Below are 7607 nucleotides of genomic sequence, written 5' to 3'. Positions count from 1 at the left end.
GACAGATAGAGATCACAAGCAGGCAGAGAGGCAGGCAGGGGGTGGGAGGGAAGCAGGCTCCCAGACCCTGGGATCATGACATGAGCTAAAGGCAGAGGCTTTAACCCACTGAGCCACCCAGGCGCCCCCCTTGACTTTTATATAATATATTTATTCACAGTAGAGAATACTTTACAAAATATGCATGTGATCTTTCAGGTTCATTTTCAAAGGCATTTTTATAAAATACAGATTAAACAGTTTCAAAAATGTATTTCTTTTACTCATTTTGTCTCCATAATATTTAGCATCCTATACTTTCAATTTTAATGAGTTATTCCTTTTTAATATGTACCAATTGAGTATACATATTATATACGTATTTACATGTGTATAATGCATATTGTATACATGTTATATGCATATGTGCAAAGGCACAATGTTCACTGGCAAGGACCTTACAATTCATATTTTATTTTATTTATTTTATTTTTAAATTTTTTTATATGGGACACTTCATGAATTTGCATGGCATCCTTTGTGCAGGCACCAAGCTAATCTTCTCTGTATCATTCCAATTTTTAGTATATGTACTATGATTGATATTTTAGAAGTTAAAACCAAAATGGAAAAACTTTCCACAAAAATATCAGAATATAAAAACAAATAACTCTGAATTTTTATTTTATTTCTTCCTGTACATTATATTATATAAATTCCACTTTATTTTTTTTTTAACCAAGCAATACCTGAATCCACTAAAAAATTTCCTCTGACATGCTTTTATACCCCTATCTAAGTTGATGAGCATAAAGCTACTCATTTTTTTGGCCTTAAGCCATTTTATAAGGTAAAAGTCCCATGAATATTTGTTAAAACCTCAACTACAAAACTAGTGACGCATCCAGTGGATGGCAAATTTGGATGGGAGGGAAAAGCAGCTCAGAGAACTTGTTAGCGGCTGATACAGTATATATACATTGAGGAGCCTAGAAAGCACTGGACAAAGGGTTATGTTGCAGTGGTATTTGTTGTAAAGCTACATTCCTCCCCCTTATAAATCCATAAAGAGTATATGTTTTTTCACATAAATTTATACCCAAAGGTGGAACCCAATTATCTGTCACAGGACTGTTTTAAGAATGAAGTGAGATCATATTTATAAAATTAACACTGAGTGTGTACTAAGATCTTGGCCCTGTTTTAAGTGTATTCATCTTTACAACAACACTACAAATATTAGGTTGAAGCATATGAAATTGCCATTTCTGTACATGAAAAACAGTTGAATATCTGCAGAATTATATTTCAACCTCATCCTATCGTTACAAATGAAGAAACTGAGGAACAGAGGGGTTAAGTAACTTGCCCAAGGAGAATTATTGTTTTTCTCACTTTACAATTGAGAAAGCTGATATTTAAGAAAGAACAAGCAACTTTTCTGTGGATACACAGCTACCTGCCTCTCAGGGAGTTAGATCAAAAGAGATTATATCTGCTTATGCACTTTGTAAATTTCATATTGCTTAAAATGTTAAACTATTTCTGCTGTTAACATAAAATCTTCTTTTCCTACGGTCATATTGGGTCTTTCATTCTCCAATCACCAAGGATTACAAGGAAATCATGCCTTTGGTTTGGTTTCAAGATAAAACGGCTATCATATTTACTCTCCTCTGAGATGTTTCCCTCCAAAATGACAGGGTGACTGCAGTCATCCATCCTGCCCTTTCTGTTATCAACTCAATGCCAAATGATTAAGGTGCGAGAGTACTTCGGTTTGTCCTCAAATTATTTTCCATGATGTCCTTGGGACAGATGAGGTGCAAGGGCTATTGGAGATAACATAAAAACATTGATGAAACATTATCATTTCTCAAGTAGCACACAATAAACTTCAAACAAAATTTCATGGGATTTAATTTGAGCTGGACCGAGGGATATTTTAGAAAGCATACATGGCAGAAGAAAGAAGAAACTAAGTAGAGACATCAGGTTGCTCTTCTTCTCATTATTATTTTTTTTCTCTTCTGCTCTACTTTTGTCAATGCCCTTGTAATAAGCTAGGCACTTTGACACATTTGAGCAGCATTTGGTGCACTGCAATGAGGCCAGGAGAGACCATCTTCAGCCTTGGCAGAAAGAACCTGAAGATCTTTCTTAGCAACCTGTGCTAGGTGTGCTAGTCCAATGAAGTACTTCAATTCCATTAGTGGTTTCCTTGTAAAAATTTCAACTGCAACAGTAACAGTGTATCTTTATGGTTCTCTTGGACACAGAGGGTATTGTGACTACCAGTGCCTACCTCAGGAGTCAACCTGTGCATGAAACCCGATTCCACCTGCATTTGAAATTTCTGCCACTTAACTTCTTGTGTGACTTTGGGCAAGCTTCATATTTCTGTACATCAGTTTTTCATAGGGTATATATTCGTTCCTACCTATATTATTTAGAAGCATTTTAAGTGGGATAATGCTCGTAATCTTTAGAACGTTGCCAAACATGCTCAGCATTTTAATCGGTATTGATTTCTTATGAAATTTTGAGCATATCTTAATTTAACATTTAGAAACACAAGTGCTTTCATGTGTTCACAGAATGCTTAACCATCCATCAGGAATTTAGGTTAATTTCCTTAGGAAATGATTCATCACACTCCTTGCATTTATCTTATTCTCACTTTATTTTTCTAGATTTATCTTTAGTGTATCCTTTCCCACTTCCCAACATTTACATACCACCTCGGTTTTCCCAGAATAAATACACTTCATCATCAGTTATATCTATCCTTGTCCTTTCCTTCAATGTTGTAACACATTTCATTGTTTCTTCTTATTTACTGATAACTGTTGTATTACCAAAATAGACATCAGTTGCAAATACACAGTAGCTACACTGGGTGCTATTTGAAGCACAGAGAAATTTCCCCCTGAAATTGAAGCTGATGAACTAGAGGCACATTAAAAACAAATTAAGATCCACTCACTACAACCAATATGGGTTACCACAACAGAAAATTGCTGTGGCTATTATACACAGTAACAGAGAACTTGTACTAGAAGAAAAAAGTAGAATGTGAGTTATAAATCACAGTAGGTTAATAGAAGACTGTTAGCTCTGATTTTCCTTTTTTCTTGTAGAACCTTTTAATTACTGCATTTTTAATGCACTTACATTTGCCAGTAGTTCTCTTTTTTATTCTTCTAATAATAGTTCCTAAGGTACATCCTATAAATTACACCTTTCCTTTTCCTCTCCCTCTTCTCTTTAAACAATTCTGAGAGAGAGAGAGAGAAAAGAGCAAACTGTAATTTTAAGTAACTCCTTTGGATTAGTTCATGTGCTCCTTAAAAAAAAAAAAAAATCTCTAACTGTCATTAGCACCATGCTTTCCTGTCCCCATTCTTATACATGCCAATTTATCAGCGGCAGCATTACTGCTGGCCTGCCGTTTTTCTATTAAGGCACCAACTCTAGACAAACAAGCCCTCTCCATTCACTCCCTACATTCTTAACTTTTTTAACTTGTTCTAATTCCAGGTTTCCTCTAAGGACCCTCAATTTCAAAACCCTTCATTAGACCGGCGGAAAGTACTTCTGTTTCCTTTTACACTATAAAAGGCTAGGTTTCTCCCCAAACTCATTTGTTCAGTTTTGTTGCTTACCTCCTTACCTCTTACATCACTTTTTGCAAGGACAGTGCCTTTTTTTTTTTTTTTTTTATCTTTGAGATGTTTCTGGAAACTTCACCTCCTGATTAAGTAGAAAAAATGTGTTACCACTGAACTTGCCAAACAAGTTAAGGGATGACTACAGGTCCTACATTTGATAAAATGCCAACGAATCCCAATTTAGAAACCGTAGGAAAAGCAATTATGTGGGGGACAGAGAAAAATTTGTGGTAAGAATGACTCCATGGCAAATAATTAGGTATATGAAGAATAGGAATTATTTTTTTTTCTTGCAAAGATAGAGACATTCATTCATATAATAAATATCCCAGATTCTCTACTACACTAGAGCCTGGGATGATGATAATGATCCACACAGTAAAATATCTACTTTCTGGCATATTCATTTATGAAATAAGCTATTTTTTGTTGCAGTCTTTGCTTTCATTCTTCACTCTTCACATGATACCATTCAAAGTCAAAAGATACACATGAGACATCAAACACGTGTTTTTAAGTATTGAATTCAGTATCATTTCCCTCAAAAGCTTCAACTAGAATAGTTTAAATTACGGTAATAAAGTGATGGATTGGAGAAATAAAATGTTTTTATCTCTTCCTCCCCTTTCTTGCCTTTTCTCCCAGTAGAAGAAAAGTCCAAGATATGATAATTTGAAGAAAAGAGAGAGAGCCATATGTTGGATAACAAATGTTTAGTGAGTGAAGTTGTTTATGACCCCTAAGGAAATTACACTTAAATAATGAAATTATGTTTCATATGTTTTTATAGATTTTGTTTAAAACTACATTTCTATATTCAACAAACTAGGTAAGGAATATATTATTCCCAGTTAAAGAGAGAAAAAGTTGTATGTCAACTATATTTCAATAAAAATATAATTAACCAAAAAAAAGATGCTTGTCACAGAAAAAAGAGAGAGAAAAGTTAAACAAGTGACATAACTTATAGACAAAAGCAGGATTGAGGCTAAAACATAGGTTTCCCAGATCCTGGTTTGCTTTTTATTATTATTATTATTATTATATATACTTCTGTCTTTTAAAAATTCTCATGCTAATGTATACCGGCAGTCTTTGTCATACAAACAGTATACACCACATTCACATTAGCTTATGTTTTATATATTTCATAGATACTAAGATATCTGAAAACAAATTAAGTTTTTGTCAAAATTCTTGGTAAAGTGTGCACTCTCCTTTTGTGTGTTCAATTTTTTGATAAAATTTTAATATGTATATTTTATATTACAGTAGGTAAAAAGCATGTATACTTAGATTTTTCAAAGTGAAGTGAATCTTGAAATTCTGAAGCATGGCTCTGATATCAAAGATAGTCAAATAATCACCACACTGATAATATTAATTGATTGAATATTGCAGTCTTCTTGGTTAGATGTATTTAAAACTGTCTTCAGTTGATTTCTCTTACTTAGAAAAATGCAGCTTCTAAGGAGAATTCAGTTAGGGGCGTTAGTGTGTTAGCTTTCAGAAAAAATGTGGGTTGGTTTGTGTAGACTTCACATGCACCTTTATTTATTTATTTATTTTTAAGACATCCCCCCCCCTTTTTTTTTTGACAAACAGAGAGCACTAGTAGGCAGAGAGGCAGGCAGAGAAAGAGGGGAAAGCAGGCTTCCCGCTGAAGCAGAGAGCCTGATGTGGGGCTTGATCCCAGGACCCCGGCATCATGACCTGAGCCGAAGGCAGAGGCTTTAACCCACTGAGCCACCCAGTCACCCTCACCTTTATTTTTTTATTTATTTTTTTCCTTTTTTTTCTTCTCAAACTATTTCATTTTATTTTTTTCTCCAGTGTTCCAAAATTCATTGTTGATGCACCATACCCAGCGCTCCATGCAATACGTCACTTGCACCTTTAAATTTTAAATGTAAAATATCCCACGTCTTGTGAGAAGTAAGGGTAATTCTCAATGAAATTTAATTAAATGTATGTAATTATTGTGTTCTGAGTATGATCATTCTATGTTAAAGTTGCTGTAAGGATATGGATCTTGAAACTCAAAGACTACATCTCCCTCGATCAAGTTTTAGTATCTTGGTGGTTAGTACTCAAAATTGCTAAAATATACTGCCCCAAAGGTCTGTTTTCTAAAAGTAAGATGACCCTAAATTCAAAGGAAAGCGTAAAATTATTTTTGTATGCTTTTCTTTTCCTTATAATACGCTTTTCTTTATCACTGATTCCTTTTTTTCCCCATTTCCTGTATCTATTTTGGCTTCACTCTTCATTTCACTGTAATTTTCTTTACCCTGATCCTATAACCTGTCACTTCTCTTAGAATTCCCTTGTCTCATCTTCACCTGAGATTAGCCTCTAGCCTATAATACACAAAAGGGGGGTAAGACCATTCCGTGTACTGAAAACATAACACTCCAGTTTATAATATATTTTTTTCCCATTTGAGGCCTTTCTTTCTGTGGTAATAGAAACCTTTACCCATGTCTTTCTCCATTCTGTTCTATAATCCATCACTCTGCTTCTCCACACTCAACTTGCAGGTTTTGACCCTCCTTCTCTATTACTGTCTTTGAGATCTGAACCTCTTTCATCCCTTTTGCTATATTGCATGCCTGTCTCCTCTCAAAAGCTCCCTACTTCTGTTCATGGCAGCTGATCCTCTAGATAGCTCATCCAGGGAGGGGATATAGAGGAGAAAGCCCACCAAGTGGTTTTACTTTCAAATACTAAATGTGAATGTTGGCTGGAGTGCCAAGTGGCAAGTCTGTACAGTACGAACAGTAAGCACTATGGGGGCTCAAAACTTTAGAATTATTTCCCTGTGTATGTCTGGACTCCATATCTGTGTCTGAATAATCATGCGCTTGTCTCAACTTTGTTAAGATTATTCAGTGCAGTCATTCAGACCAAAAGGCATTGAAGTTGTAAAAGATATACTGCCAAGCCAAAGAGTTTGACTTAGGCTCACAAAATAACAAAAAGTGAAAAAAGAAAAGAAAAGAAAGAAAAAGATTTTTAAGCTATATTGTGTGAATGACAACTACTCAAAGCTCAAAAATAAGATGCCACTTCAGACGTGGCTATTAAATAGACTAGAAATCATATTCAAGGATGCCAGAAACTCACTGTGCTTTGTTCTGATTCAAATAACCCTTTAAAGTGGATATGTATCCAAGACTGCTATGTATTCAGTAGCATTTAATAAACCCTTGTTTAAATGGATGGAAACTGCATAATAAGAATTTTGTGAGAAAATTATTTGGAAGAAAAACCATGAACTACACTCTTTTCTTTAAAGTAACTTCACCCCAAGAGTTCCTCTGTTAAGAAATACTGGTAGTGTCATGGTGATTTGCTTGGTAGGCAGGTGGGTGAGTCTAAGCCCTATAAATATAGGGCCCCTGTGGACGTGCATATCCCCCATTTCACTTACCTGCTTTATTTATCAATCAATATTTATTGTTCATCATGAACAATTTAGGTTCTTTTTTGATTTTTCTCAGCCCACAGGGCTGGGCTGGGGTAGAAAGCAATTAGTTTATATTCTGCCCTAATATAAACAGTTAACAAGGCCTTATGCTGTCTCCTTCTCAGTGTTTCCGGCCAGGGCATTTTCTCGAGTGAGCTCATGGTTTTGTGTCTAAGGTAGAGGAAATAGGTCGATGGACTCTATCAAAGCACTCATAATTTTTTGAGCACTACATATGTGCCAGCACTTTTGAAGATATTTACATAAATGATTTCATTTTCAGGCTCCCAACACATCTATCCTCATTTCACAGATGGATGGGTAAACTGAGGCACTAATCAGTTAAAAAATTTGTCTAAGCTTATGCAGCAAGTGGGAGAGCCAGGGATGGAACCCTGACTTGAGAGCCTGCCCTCTCAGCAAGTAAGGTTGTCCTAGGGTAACTGAGTTAATTAATTCAACTCTTGTTGTATGAAGTTGTGGTTTTG

The 7607-nt window shown here is 35.2% G+C and overlaps 1 non-coding gene across 1 annotated transcript; it reads right to left on the bottom strand.

Moving 5' to 3' along the window:
- Window positions 1–479: 479 nt before the first annotated feature.
- On the bottom strand, window positions 480–585 carry LOC132002331 (U6 spliceosomal RNA). The gene has a single exon (XR_009399827.1). It is a non-coding gene; the product is annotated as a U6 spliceosomal RNA (small nuclear RNA).
- Between the last annotated feature and the right edge of the window lie 7022 nt (window positions 586–7607).

Source organism: Mustela nigripes, chromosome 14 (assembly GCF_022355385.1).
Source record: "Mustela nigripes isolate SB6536 chromosome 14, MUSNIG.SB6536, whole genome shotgun sequence".
Taxonomy (NCBI): Eukaryota; Metazoa; Chordata; class Mammalia; order Carnivora; family Mustelidae; genus Mustela; species Mustela nigripes.
Note: the sequence above shows the minus strand (reverse complement) of the source record. Positions and strands in the feature narration are given on the sequence as shown.